The following is a 13,878-nucleotide window of genomic DNA, read 5'->3' as shown; positions in this document are numbered from 1 at the left end:
TTTTTGGGTTGCGCTCCATCCAAAATGGACTTGGAGCTATAAAAAAAAAACGGAAGCACAAAATGTTCCATTTTCTTATTTTTATTTCTGTTGCATTTAGGGAAACGGGACTCTTTACATTCCTGATGAGTAAAGATACATGGCTTCACCACCATTTTTCTTTGTCTTGGAGCAACATATGGGACCTAATATTGTGGTTAGCCACTCCAATTGGAAAGAGATAACACTATTTTTTTATCTGATATTTCATTGCTTCAGTTAGGTATCAACTGACCAGTCATTTAATTTGGCAAGGGTTTCAGGCAATGTAAACCCTTCAGTAAATCTTGTCATGTGTATCCAAAACCTTATCTGTATTTCCCAACTTCATTAGTTGATTGCATTTTCTGAAAAAAAAAAAAAAAAAAAAAAAAAAGCCTTACCCTACAAACCCTGCTTTGCTTATATAGTGAGATCATCACAGTTACAATATTATTATTGTTAATCTTTTATTTTGGATTAATGGATTACTTATGTTGATGCCCATGACTCAGCTGTATTCTTATGCCTTTTCAGGCCTTGGCTTTTTCAGAAGCTCATCAGTCAGTCACATTTATGATAGTGGTTTTGGGATGTGTTCATATCCACTGGGGATCACATGGAAAATGTGAGCCAGTGAAATCCCCAAAAATGGTTGTTGTGTTAATCTGGGTCTGGTCTGACAGATGCCTTATTGCTTTTTCAGTCCCATCATTGATCTCCATTGTTAACCCATCAGTATCCTCAAAATATCATGTAATTTTGATATAAAAACTAAGTTACATTTGGAGTGATCCGAATCCCTGTGAGAACTCAGTTGACTATAAGAGCAGCTGGCAAGTCCCTGCAGAAGTTAGAGAAACTGAGCTGAGCAAGAGTGAATAAAGTGAAAAGAAAACAAAAGAGCATGTATTTAGAGTAGTGTTTGTCTGTTAAATATTCACTGATTAGTGTTCCTCTTTTTCATCTTTAACCTAGAAGGAATCATAGAAGGAATTTAATTGAAAGTTAAATGAGAGTGCTGGATGTCTCATTAAATGAGTTACTAAGAAAAATTATGAAGAATCACAAAAAACTTGCTCTTGCAGGAAGGACAGACACACTTTCAGGCTTACAGTCTTGGAGGGGCAAGGAAGGAGAATGATGTAGAAGAGGTAGAAGCCGTAATGTGGGAAGGGTGTGGGATTACAATTAATTCTTCTGGGACATCTGATAACTGATCAAAGGACGCTTCCCTGTATTGACTTCTACAATCAGTCACTTTCTTCCATGACAGAACTGGCTACATTTTATTGGCATATTTTATTTGATTATAGAAAAAAAATGTTAATTTTGAAGAGCACTTAAATACACTGACTTTTAAGACAAAGGAATTGTCTTTTAATTAATTGCTTTTCTGTGATTTATGAATAGTATGAGTAGCAGTAGTATTGCAATGGATTCTGCTGTAGCAAGCTGCTGTAATAAGGGTGAGATGGTCCCATGCATCATACAGTTGGTGTAAATATAGACTTACTGCATTTCCAATTCCTAAACATTTGAGAGAATTGTTTAAAAGTAGAAAAGAGGAAAATATGACTTAGAAATTATATTTGTCCTCACAGAGGTAACAGATTGATAGGTGGAAGATGAAGGACAGAATCTGCATGTTTGTTATTTTTATGGTACTACCGAAATCAGTAGGAGAAATCTTTTTATTCCAGAAGAGCCTTTGAACTCAGTACAGCTGCAGACACTACTGAATATCTTGAAGAGCAGGAGGAGGAGCAGATCTGCTGGCAGTTTACATCTATAGATGTACATAACTTGACTTCCTCTGGATCCTTGGCCCTAAGACCATCTTAGCGTGTCCTAACAATTTCCTCTAAAATAATTTTTAAAGTTTTTATCCTAAAGCTAGACTACGGATTTATTTGAACTAGGCTGGAATCTCATTTTGTGTGGAATGCGTGCTCTGACTCATACAACAGGGTAGACTTTTAGTGACAGTTACAGGGAAAAATCTTTCAGCAAATGTCTGGCAGGACAGGACCTTACTAAATCAGAAATATTCAACTTTTCTTTCTTTCCCAGTATAGGAATTATTCCCCTCCTAACTTGGGTCTAGTGAAATGGTTATTGATTTGGATACAGATAGCCTGATTAAAAAGTGACTACTGCCTCATAAAAATGTCTCACAAAATGAATTATATTCCATATTGCTCTTTCACATTTGTATAGTGTATGCTCTAATTCAAATGAATAATAGCTGGAAGAAAACAAGAGATTCAATTACAGGAAAAAAAAAATCTCATGCAAGATTTGATTAATATGAAGGATGGCACATGATAAGAATAAGGAAAATTAACATGAGAAAGAGTGCTTCAGGTAGGAGAAAGAGGTAAATCTAGGAGAGCAAGAAGTTATACATTTTTTTTATAACATAAGAAACTATGTTTATCAGTTAAACAAGGAATTCTCAATTAAACAGTAGTAGCTGAACTAGCACTGGCTCCTGGTTAATTTGTGAATGAAAGATACAGAAAATTCTTTCAGACCATGGTTATTTCATTACCACCTACAGGACTGTTAATAAAGACTCCCAGAAACAGTCATCACTTTTTATGTGGCTGAAGAATAACACCCTTGCTTTGGTAAAATAGCAGTGAGACAGGTTTTTTCAGACTTGGTATGAAGTAATTTTCTTGTAACAAGGAGAATCATCTTTCTTAGACATCACACTCAGGCTACTATAAATAATCCTTTTAACACGTTCTCAAGCTTTCACCTCTTATGTATTCAGACAAAAATATTCTGTTTAAATGTGTATATTCAAGAGGGAAAGACTTGCTGGTTCAGCATAATTGTACATAGGAGCGACAAATAGTTGTTAATTTATACTTCTCTGAGAAGATTCTTTTTTCTTTTTTTTTAACTTTTCTGCTGTTGCTTGCCTTCAGAGTGAGAAATGAACAGTAACACTTCTGATGTGTATTCAACAAGAAGGTCTTGAAGGTCAAATAGTAAGTTCATGTACAAAAACCTCTCTTGGCTGTATTGAATGCTGTATATTAACGCTGGTAGCAAAAGCTTTAGTTAAAGCTGCTAGAGGCTTGTGGAAGATGCCTTTTTTCTTCTGATTGTAAACACCTGGTTTTGATCATTCATAGTTTTACAAGAATCTGAAATATTCATCTGAAATGTTCAGTACTTTGCTTCTGCCTATTAGTGAGACAAGGGGAGTCAAAAGAATCTCAGTAGACATAATAAAGGGGGATGAAAGATGATGTTTAGTGCTTACATTGTTGAAATTAGCTGACATAGAGACAGTCCTTGATAAGAAGAGCTGGTCCTAAGAACCAGCCAATAAGGTAAAGACAGTTCCTGATAAGAAGCAGGAGCAGGCCCCAAGAGCCAGCTAAGACTGGTCTTGCGGCTTGGGTGAATACCAAGAAATCACTGAGCCTGCGCAAGAAGAAAGGTTACTAGCGGTGACGAAGAGGAGTCATCTGTCTTCATCTCTGCGACCACCAGACGACCACCATAAAGAGGCACTGCGCAAGCGCAGTTGAGAGGAGACTATGGAAATGACCTCTCGGAGCTAATTTTAATATGAAGCGGGGACAGGTCATGCATATGTATAGGCGTATTGTGAATATGTAACACTTGACTGTATAAACTTGAAACTAACTGCCGAGTCGGGCGCACACGACTTTGGTGGGACTACCCCCGTGCTGCCCAGCGCTGAATAAACATACCTACTTTACAATCTCACTGATTGTGGAGTCCGTTTCAGCACGTCATTAGGATTCTGTTGTGCAAAAGACACCTACAGTGAACAAGAGTTGACTGGGTATTTAGCAGGGTGGATTGTCTCAGCATGATAAATCCCTTTTTCTTTGTCAAAGGTAAAGATATACAAAAAAAGGAAAAATACTTGTTTTCCCTTCAGTTTCAATGACCTTTGAAATAGTTGTGTTCTCTTTTAACTGCTTTCAGAATGAACTCTGCCTCTGAGAAATCAGTTTTCTTCTCAGTCCTCCTGCAAGAGCTGCACACACAGAGTATGATTGCAGCAGCTCAAAACAGGGCACTGAGAACACAGCAGCCTGTTTGCAGTTTAAATATAACAGGAAGAGTCTTCCAACAAATAAAACGATTGCAAAAATGTAAATTATTCAGCAAGGCTATGGTACATCACAGGTTGTGCAGTGCTAATCTAATTCTGAAAAAGGAATAATCTGCAGCAAAGGCAGGTTTCTTGACCTGATCTGCTGAAGGAATAACAAGGCAAAATGAAGAAAATAACCAGCTTTAGTTGTTTATCATCCAAATATCTTTCTGCTATATCAGGAAATTTCTAGGCATTGGTCTCTGTTTGCCTAAAATTAAGTCCGAGGTTAGAACTGAAATATGTATTAGATTTTAGAAATCTAAAACTGGAAGTCCACTTAATTACCTGTTTCTCAAGGGCACAGGTAGCTGGGAGCATGAATGGTAGCTCCCTTCTGGTAGGGAGTTAAGTTCTTTACCTTCCCTAAACAATCCTCTTTCACAGCGTGGACAACCATAATTAAAAGCTACTGTTAGGGCTGGGGATCTGAATTAGTCCCCATATACTTCCTCAGGTGTGACTATGCTTGAGGTTGGTGCCAAGGTCAAGCTTGGGAAAAATGAGTCTTACAGAACTCTGTGGATTTTAAAAGCCATGAATTAAAAGAGGGCAGGCAGTAGTAGGGATTGGGAGTTTTCTGTTTATTTGATTCATCCCCCTTCTAGACCTTAAATTAAGTTTATGGTTTGAATTAAAGTTAGATTATAAGACTCTAGTTACACAAATTTGTGGCTTTCAGTTCTAGGAAGGTGTCTGGCAGGGCTCGGTTGGTCTCATGTACTGTAGGGATTGATCAATATATTGATATTACTAAGCGTATATTTGGGCTCAAGGTTAGGGCTTTGAAGCTCAGGTACTAAGAGGTTAAAAGGAGGGCTGAGGTTTGATTAAGATCTTATCTTCTGTGTTATTGTAGGAACTGATCTCAAAAGTAAAATTCAGTTTTGGGGGTTCATGCTATTGAGAGTCTCATTTATGGCTACATTCAGTTGTCCTGGTTTCAGCCAGGATAGAGTTAATTTTCTTTCTAGTAAGTAGCTGGTATAGTGCTATGTTTTGGATTTAGGATAAGAAGAATGTTGATAACACACGGATGTTGTCAGTTGTTGCTAAATAGTGTTTAGACTAAAGTCAAGGATTTTCCAGTTTCTCATGCCCAGCCAGCAAGAAGGCTGGAGGGGCACAAGAAGTTGGGAGGGGACACAGCCAGGACAGCTGACCCAAACTGGCCAAAGGGATATTCCATACCATGCGATGTCATGCGTGGTATATAAACTGGGGGGAGTTGGCTGGATGGCGCAGATTGCTGCTCAGGAACTAACTGGGCATCGGTGAGCAGGTAGTGAGCAATTGCATTGTGCATCACTTGTTTTGTATATTCCAATTCTTTTATTATTGTTATTGTCATTTTATTATTATCATTATGATTTTCTTTCTTTCTGTCCTATTAAACTGTTCTTATCTCAACCCATGAGTTTTACTTTTTTCTTTTTTCCTGATTGTCTCCCCCATGCCACTGGGTGGGGGGGAAGTGAGTGAGCAGCTGCGTGGTGCTTAGTTGCTGGCTGGGGTTAAACCATGACATCAGTATATGTTTAGTAATAGCATTTCAGTGTATTTCATTAATGTTCAATTTATATGTTTCAGTTTCAACCTACATTTTCAGATATTTCTGTGTTTTATTTGCTTTCCATGCCACTTACTGTAATGATTGGCCTCATTCTTATAATTGAGGTCAGCATAAGGATGTGGGCTGGAGTTAGTATTTAGGCATCTACAGCTTTAAGAACCAATAAGTGTGGGCAGATATGAACCACAGCCATGTATTTTACTTTTATAAAGGGATTAATCTCTGGCTATAAAGAAGATTGGGTTTAGGTTTCAAGGATTTAACAATTCAACACATCAATATATATGTTATCTGGGGACTTAAGAGATAGGGTTAGAGTTAGGAGAAATCTGAGAAGTAAAAATCTGGTGTCCTTCTGGAATCTGTGGGTGGTGGGAGCTGAGAAAAAGGTTTCAGAAAACTTTCGTAACCCAAATCTTGAAGAGCATGTACTATTGCAAGGTTCTCCAGAAGTTGTCTGGTACCAGCAAGTGCTTAGCTTCTTATGTTTTCTTTCAAAGTTTGAATGAGTCCCATAAAGTTGAGTCCCATAACTGAGTTATGGTGGGCTAGGGTAGGAGTATGAAAAATTTCAAGGCCTGTTTTATCTGTTAAAAACATAGAGGGGTAAAACTATATTTGGATTAGGAATTGTTTCCTTTTTTTGGTGATTTTAGCACCATACTGTATTCCACAGATCCTGTATGCTTAAGCAGTGGTTTAATGTTACTAGGAGATAATGTCTCATGTTTTGGGCATATATGTTTTGCATATATGAATCCAATACTTAGGGTTAAGAGTTGGAAACCCAAAGGCCAGAAATCTGTGGCCCTCATATAATCTGAAGACATAAAGAAGATGATTTAGCATCAGAAGGACTAGTGCTTTATATGCTGGCTTAGTATGCAAATAATACTTTGTGAAGGCTTTTTGGTTAATTTAGGCATAGGGTTACACTAGAGTTTGGGAAACCAACACCCCAGGAGCCTTATTCATTGATGAGTTGAACAGGCTTAGAAGAGTTGCTATTGGTAGGGGTCTTAAAGACTCCAGTAGTCTTTAACTGAATAGATGAATCTGGTAATTAATTAATAGCTTCTAACCCTGAGTTTAAGATTATGAACTTTGGAGCAGGTATTCCCTCTGTGGTATAGATTCTGGGGATGAAGTTTGCAGATTTTTGACTGTTGAGATGTCTGTCCCTTAGTTGTGGTTGGGGGTCGCCTTTGTGTTTGGAGTCTGAATTCCCAGGACCCTGCTTTTTTGGTGTACTTTACAGAGATGAAATTTGCGCTGATGTCATTCATTGCCTGTAAACATGTAATAGTATTTTTTACTGCATAGATGGGTACATTATATTCTGGTTTAATGTTTAGGAAACTACAGTGTCAGAAACCCATTTTATTGATTGCTATTATTGGTATTACTGATCCTACCCAGTGCTTAGACTAAACCCATCTGTTACGGGTTTGTGTGGTGCAGTTTTTTTGGTAGCGGGGAGGGGACGGAGGGGTGGCTCCTGTGAGAAGCTGCTGGAAGCTTCCCCGGCTCCCAGGCGGACCCGCCTCTGTGGGTCCCGAGCCCACCAGTGACAGTGGTAGCGCCTCTGGGAGAACAGATTTGAGAAGGGGAACCTGCAGTGAGGAGGGGGATTGGAATGCGAGAGGAACCCCTCTGCAGATACCGAGGTCCGTGAGGAAGGAGGTGCGCCTGAGGAGGTGGATGCCCCCACAGCCCGTGGTGAGATGGCAGGCTGTCGTCCCCCCCCGGCCCGTGGAGGGGAGCGGAGGCCCCCCAAGATGGCTGTGACTCCATGGGAGAGCCCGCGCTGGAGCAGCGTGTGACTGAAGATCGGCCCGCAGAAAGGACCCACGCCAGAGAAGTTCAGGAAGAGCAGAAGCCCGCAGAAAGGATGCACGCCAGGGAAGTTTGTGAGGAACTGCAGCCAGCGGAAAAGGACTCACGCTGGAGAAGTTCGTGAAGGACTGTCTCCTGTGGGAGGGACCCCACGCTGGAGCAGGGGACGAGTGAGCAGTCCTCCCCCTGAGGAGGAAGGAGCGGCAGAGACAACTGTGATGAACTGACCCCAACCCCCATCCCCTGTTCCCCTGCGAGGAGGGAGAGAGAACCAGGAGTGGGGTTGAGCCAGGAAGGAGGGAGGGGTGGAGGAAGGTGTTCCAAGGTTTGGTTTTACTTCCTAATATCCTTGTTTTGTTTTGACTTGTAGTAAATTAAATTGGTTTTGTTTCTTCCCCAAGTTGCGCCTGTCTTTTGCCAGTGACCATAAGTGGTGAGTGATCCCTTCCAGTCCTTATCTCGACCCACGAGCCTGCCTTTATATTTTCTCCTCATCCCACCGTGGCTGGGGTGGGGGGGCAGGGAGTGAGAGAGCGGCTGCGTGGTGCTTTGTTACTGGCTGGGCTGAAGCCACGACACCATCTCAAAGTGTCGCCTTAGAAACAGCCAGAGAGCAAATCCCTGTGATGATTCCCAAAAGAGAAAACAGAAGCATCCTTCCATCCCAACAAACTCACACCCTTGTACAATACACGAACATGGTGTGTATCTAGGCAGTAGAAGAATAAGGACTATAAATTTCTGTGCTCTGGGACATTGTTAATCTCCCGTTAGCAAGAGGAAAAGACACCTTTCTTCCCTAAGGCACAGCATTGAAGTGTTGGTGCATCTGACAGGTTTTTGCACCTCCATTGGCATCACTGAAAGGAAGGGACAGGATACTGAATTCTGGCAACAGATTGCTACGGTTTTGGTAACTAACATCTGAGAATGAATCAGTAGCTTAGTGTCACCAAACATAGACTTCTCTGTTTCTATTAACAGTATTCTCTTTGCTGATGGCTCTTTAACTCAACTTTTTGAGGGACTCTGGAGTTGTAATAAGGATGGTGAGTAGAAGAAAATCTCTCCAGGGGGCAGAGAATTCAGGAGTTTGCATCAGTCTCTGAATGGGGTGGCAGGTTTATAGATAATACCTGCCTGCAATAAAGCTTAGTTTGAAAAATTACTTAGTTGCCTTGGCTGGACTGTGAGGATTCCCTTTCTGGTGTAGACTGTGGGAAGGAATCTCCTTTTTTCCCCCAAAAAAAATTAGAACAGGTTTTGGATGTTAGATTCTGAAGTGAGGAAGGAGGTGCATTTGTAACTGGGATGCCACAAGAAGGTGTTTAAGGGAAGTAGCAGGTCATCCTTATAAGCTTCTGTTCTTCCAAAGAAAATCTCGTCCTTGGCTTTTATACCTCTGCTAGCATATTGCCTCGCAGACTGTCCTCTGCTGGGCACACTTAAGTTGGCAACCAGTGTCGTCTTTTTGTATGTGGCTATGTCAGAGAGTGTTCCCGAGTACATCAGGTTTTTTTAACTACTATTGTTTCATAGTAATATTTTCATAATATTCAGAATCTGTTAGGTGCTTTTCAGAACAAACAAGAAAAAGTCCTCATCCTGTGCATCTAACAGTCTAATTTTGGTATATCATCGGAGATGTGTCTGGAGGATTGGACTTCTTACAGGCAGCTTTCTTTTATACTTTTCAGAATGAGTCCATATGTTTTTGTAAGCAAAGCAGTTGGTTTAAATATTAAAATTATAAATAATGCACCACTCTTAATCTTTCTGGAATAGAACTGTCTTAGGCTCAGTGAATTGTCAACATCCTTTGCTCAAAGTTAGTTTTTAGAAAATAACAAAATTCTAGGGATAAAGAATATGTGTTGACATAAGAATACTCTTATAAGAAAACATCATTTATCCTTTGTTAATGGATGCTGTGCCTGAGAAACAAATCTATAAAGACTTAATCAGATTGCAAAGAATTTGCATGACCAAAATAATATACAGTAACTATGCTGCTTAAAAGCATGGCCCTCCAGAAATCATGTCATTAATAAAATAGCATTGTTAATTCTTTCCTTTTCTACTGAGAAGTGAAAACCTTGAGCATGATCTGTAGGTGCATGTGCTGAAATATTGACTGTTGACATTACAGTCACTGCTCTGCCTATACTTCAGTAAATGATTCAAACCAATTATTGCTGCTATGAAGTCCAGAACATGAGAAATGAACAGGATGGACAGACATATTTTTCAGGAAAGCTCAATCTAACAGCATGCCAAAAATAACTGCTATGTGAGCTTACTGACTATATAATGATGTGAAATAACAGTGAAAACTAACTTTGAGGTGAATGTGGGGATACATGAGGAAGAATAGCCCAAAGAAAAATGCTACAGTGGTCATTTCTTGGGGACCTGAACATTGGTTCTTGGTTGCCCTGAATCCACTGAAAGTAAAATGAGTTGAAAAGGGAACCAGCTTGCTTAGCCTTTCATGCCAAGCTCAATGAAAATTCAGATCTCTTGATGTTTTAATTAATCTTTTAATTAATCTTTTTTTCCTTGATTCTTCTTAAAGTATGCTAAGAATAGGCATATCAAGTATCTAAGAATATAGCACATGTTTCAATTAAGGATATGCTCCAAATTCGCCAGTCTTTTCAGGAGAAGAGCAATTCCTTCTAAATGTTTAGCTTAACTTTCAGATTAAAGTAATTTTATGTACATGTGATATGAACTCCATGCTTTCAAAATTATCTTTGGAATCCTTAAAGTTGACATCTACTAATAGGAAGAATTATTAGAAAAGGTGTAAGGACAGAGAAGCTAAAGCAGGTGGACTACAGACAGTCTGTTAAATTCTAGGAAATTAATTTCAGAATTCCCAGCAATATGCAACTTGTATTTGCAGATAAAGAAAGAGCTCCTGTGAAGATAGTGTATTTAAAAATAAACAAACCTGTTCTCATGTGAAATTTTGAGATTAGTTTAAACCAGCAAGATCTAAACTATAAATAGAAATAAGGTACTGCTCCTAGCTTCTTAGGCATAAGTTTGTGACCTTTTCAATTGGGTGTATGTGCTACTACCTGTTTCTATAAAGAGTTTTTTTAGCTCCATTAAGCTTGAGTAAAAATTGTTTTATAAGTGAAGTGTTTCAGGGATAGGCATTTAAATTCCAAATCCATTTGATGCTTACTTTTAACGCATTAAACTGTTTTTTATATCCAAATACTAGAGTTATGAGAATAGGGTAGGTTAAAAGGATATATTTCTGAAAAAAATCAGAGTATTAAATAGGGTATTTTATCAGGCTTATGTCATCAGAGGTGCAGATCACAAATTGCAAGTGCAAGACTATTCCAAAACACTAACACAGTGGCTTGAGTTGTCTCTATCAGCCACAGTAGACCAGTAGGAAAATGGACAGATGGGCTGATGTAGCGTTACTTGGGTACGAGCAACACAGAATATAGACATTGCTCTGCAATAGAGTTTCTGGTGTGCTGTCCTTTTTACTTAACGTAAGGCTTTCTAATCATGAAACTATCTATCTCAAACACTTTATTAAGGAGTTGAGACTGCTGGTGTTTTCAGTATAGCTGGCAGCGAAGTAAATAGTTATGCAACTTGGTAAAGAACTAGCATAAATTCAAACTTGTAGATATTAACATGGTACAAACCTGAGCTTCATTCAGTTTGCTCTCTGTAAGGTAGACAGAACAAATTTGCATGTTATTCAACCTCTGATGAAGCTTGAACACTTTTTCCTAAAAGTACCTTGAAAAAGAGTGTGTAAATGTTGTGCCTAATTTACAGAGTGAAGGACAAACAGGAAAACTCAGTTATCTGCAGTACTTTATAAAGGTGATGATAAATATTTCATATAGGACCTTGCTGTAAGTAATTACTAAATGATCCTAGGAAGGCATCCAATAGGAAAATTCCCTAAATTAGTTATTTACATCAGTAAAATATATGCCTAAAATAATAGATGATATTGTGATGTACTCCAGCCTATTACCTCTTGGTGAAAAACCACAAAAGATCCAAGCCTTTTTTCCTCTCTGTAATAAATTTTAAACCTTACAGTGCTTTTAAATTCCCAGGAGTTATGCAAGAAGGTAAGTAGTTTCCCATTCTAAAAGAGTTTCAGAGTATGTACAAATCCTGAATATTGTCTTAAGGCTTTATTGAGATTATTGTGGTACTTCTTTCCAGTATTTTTGATGAGGAAAACATGAAGGACAGACTGGCAGTATTATCTGACTATCCTGTTTTGTAGGTGTGTAGATACAGGATGAGCCCTTTTTGTTTCACCTCAAATTTACTGAAATACATGGTGACTAGAGGCTATACAGCATTGGTAGTTGCCTTCTGTTTTGACAGAAGCTGCATTATTAGATCCAGTGACAAATTAGGCCAATTAAGGTAAACTTTAAATATCATATGTTAACAAGAAGCTTAGCACCAGTGTTACAGGCAAGCTTGAACCTGGAGCAGTAAAGTTCAAGGAGATCTTGGAGGACGTAACTAAAGACTGAGAGGCACTGAAAGCATAAACGAATCCCTCAGTATTGGTGGAGATGATGTATTGGTTTGTTTAGGCAACGGGGTGTTGATGGTAATGGGTTGGGCTGCAGACACAGGATGTGTGAGGAGAAGTTGAATTTGGCGTCGGTGATCAGCTACCAAATTGTAGACAGTGGGGACTAACTGGAATATACAGTCATGAAGGAAATGGGAATGGCCGTCACTGACAGCAGATAGGTTTATATGTTTTTGTCTTTGGGAATCCTATGGGGCTTGGGTGAGATGGCTGTGGAATTTGCAAAGGTTGCAGAAGTTTGGCACCATTTTAGGGCTGATGTTACATTCATAATGTTCTGTTCCAGGGCTCTGGCTTGGGCTGATGACTCTGCGTTAATGGTAACGCCCTAGTGTTCTTCTGAGGGCTCAGGTTACTCAGCGAAGTTAATTATGTGGCCAGATAAAACTTCACGGTTATTGTGACATGTTGTTGAGATTTTTCTGGTGACATTTAAACCAGCACACTTCAGAAATTCAGAGTCCTGCATTCAGTGAAAGTAGAGAAAGCAGTCTAAAAATATTAACCAGACCCCATGGTCTGATATGGAATACTGTGAGCATTTTTGGCTACCCGTGCACAAGTTACTGAAACTAACACAGGTGAAAATAGAGGCTGCGATAATAAATTAAGTAATGGAAAGATGCAAGAGGAAACCATAGGAGTTTAGCTTGTTAATTCTAGCAAAGAAGGGCTTTGATTTCTGTCTGTAAATACCTCCAGGCAATAAGCGTCTGGGGGACTGAGAGGAAGAGAATTACTTAAACTGAAGAGCAACAGCAGCCAAAAGCCAAGTAGTTTTAAGCAGTTTGTAAGATTATGCAGGATATTAGAATAAGGTTCTTAAGCATTGTATCACTGAGGTTTTGAAACAGCCTTCTGATCAAATGAGTTTTAAGATGGAGCTGGATGCATTTTTGAATGAGGTGAAATGCTGTGGGAGAAGGATCTCAGTGACGCAGGAGTTCCTTCCTGGTGTCCCTCCCTTTCTCTCTTCTCAGTCTTCATCACTAAAAGAGAATAGTGAAATTGAGGTTGTATTATTAACCTGTTGTGATTTTGTGAGCCTGTTACTGTAAGACGATAGAGCAGGGACAGTTATTTTAGAGACATTACTTCACTGTAAATGGATTAATTTCCATTTACTAAGTCATGTATCATGTCCATCTGTTGAAGAGTCTTATTTGGGCAGCCAGTCAAACTTTGCTGTGACCTAATTATATGGAGAGGCAACAACAGCCATTTCCCAGCTTCCTGACACTGGCGTGCAAATGCAGATGGCCCTAATATTTTACTTTAATCCCTTTCCTGCTGGGGGTAGTTGCAGCTTTCTCAGTGGCTTGGGGTACCTGCAACAAGGAGGGGAGAACTCCTCAATCGTTCCTCTGAACTTTGTCCTTCCACTTCTGTGAACTCTGTGCTTCACTTACAGTTAGCAAGAGAAACCAGTGAAATTTAAGCAAATTTTGTTGAGAATAAGAGTAAGAAAAAACATGGGTACCACAGTAGTCATAAAAGATAAGGCATGTAGCATCTGCAGCTTTCTGTGTCATATAAAATTTTATAAAATATTCATTCTTGCTGTTCAACAAAGTTTCCCACCCAGGTTTTTTTTTTTAGTATCAGAAGGAATTTTTAAGATGATTATATTATTATTGCAGGTGATGCTGTTAGAGCATCTTGATCACAGTACAAGGACGTCTTTTAATCCAGTTT

This window comes from Aquila chrysaetos, chromosome 12, assembly GCF_900496995.4.
Source record: "Aquila chrysaetos chrysaetos chromosome 12, bAquChr1.4, whole genome shotgun sequence".
Classification (NCBI taxonomy): Eukaryota; Metazoa; Chordata; class Aves; order Accipitriformes; family Accipitridae; genus Aquila; species Aquila chrysaetos.
The sequence above is the reverse complement of the archived record's forward strand: the minus strand, read 5'-3'. Positions refer to the sequence as shown.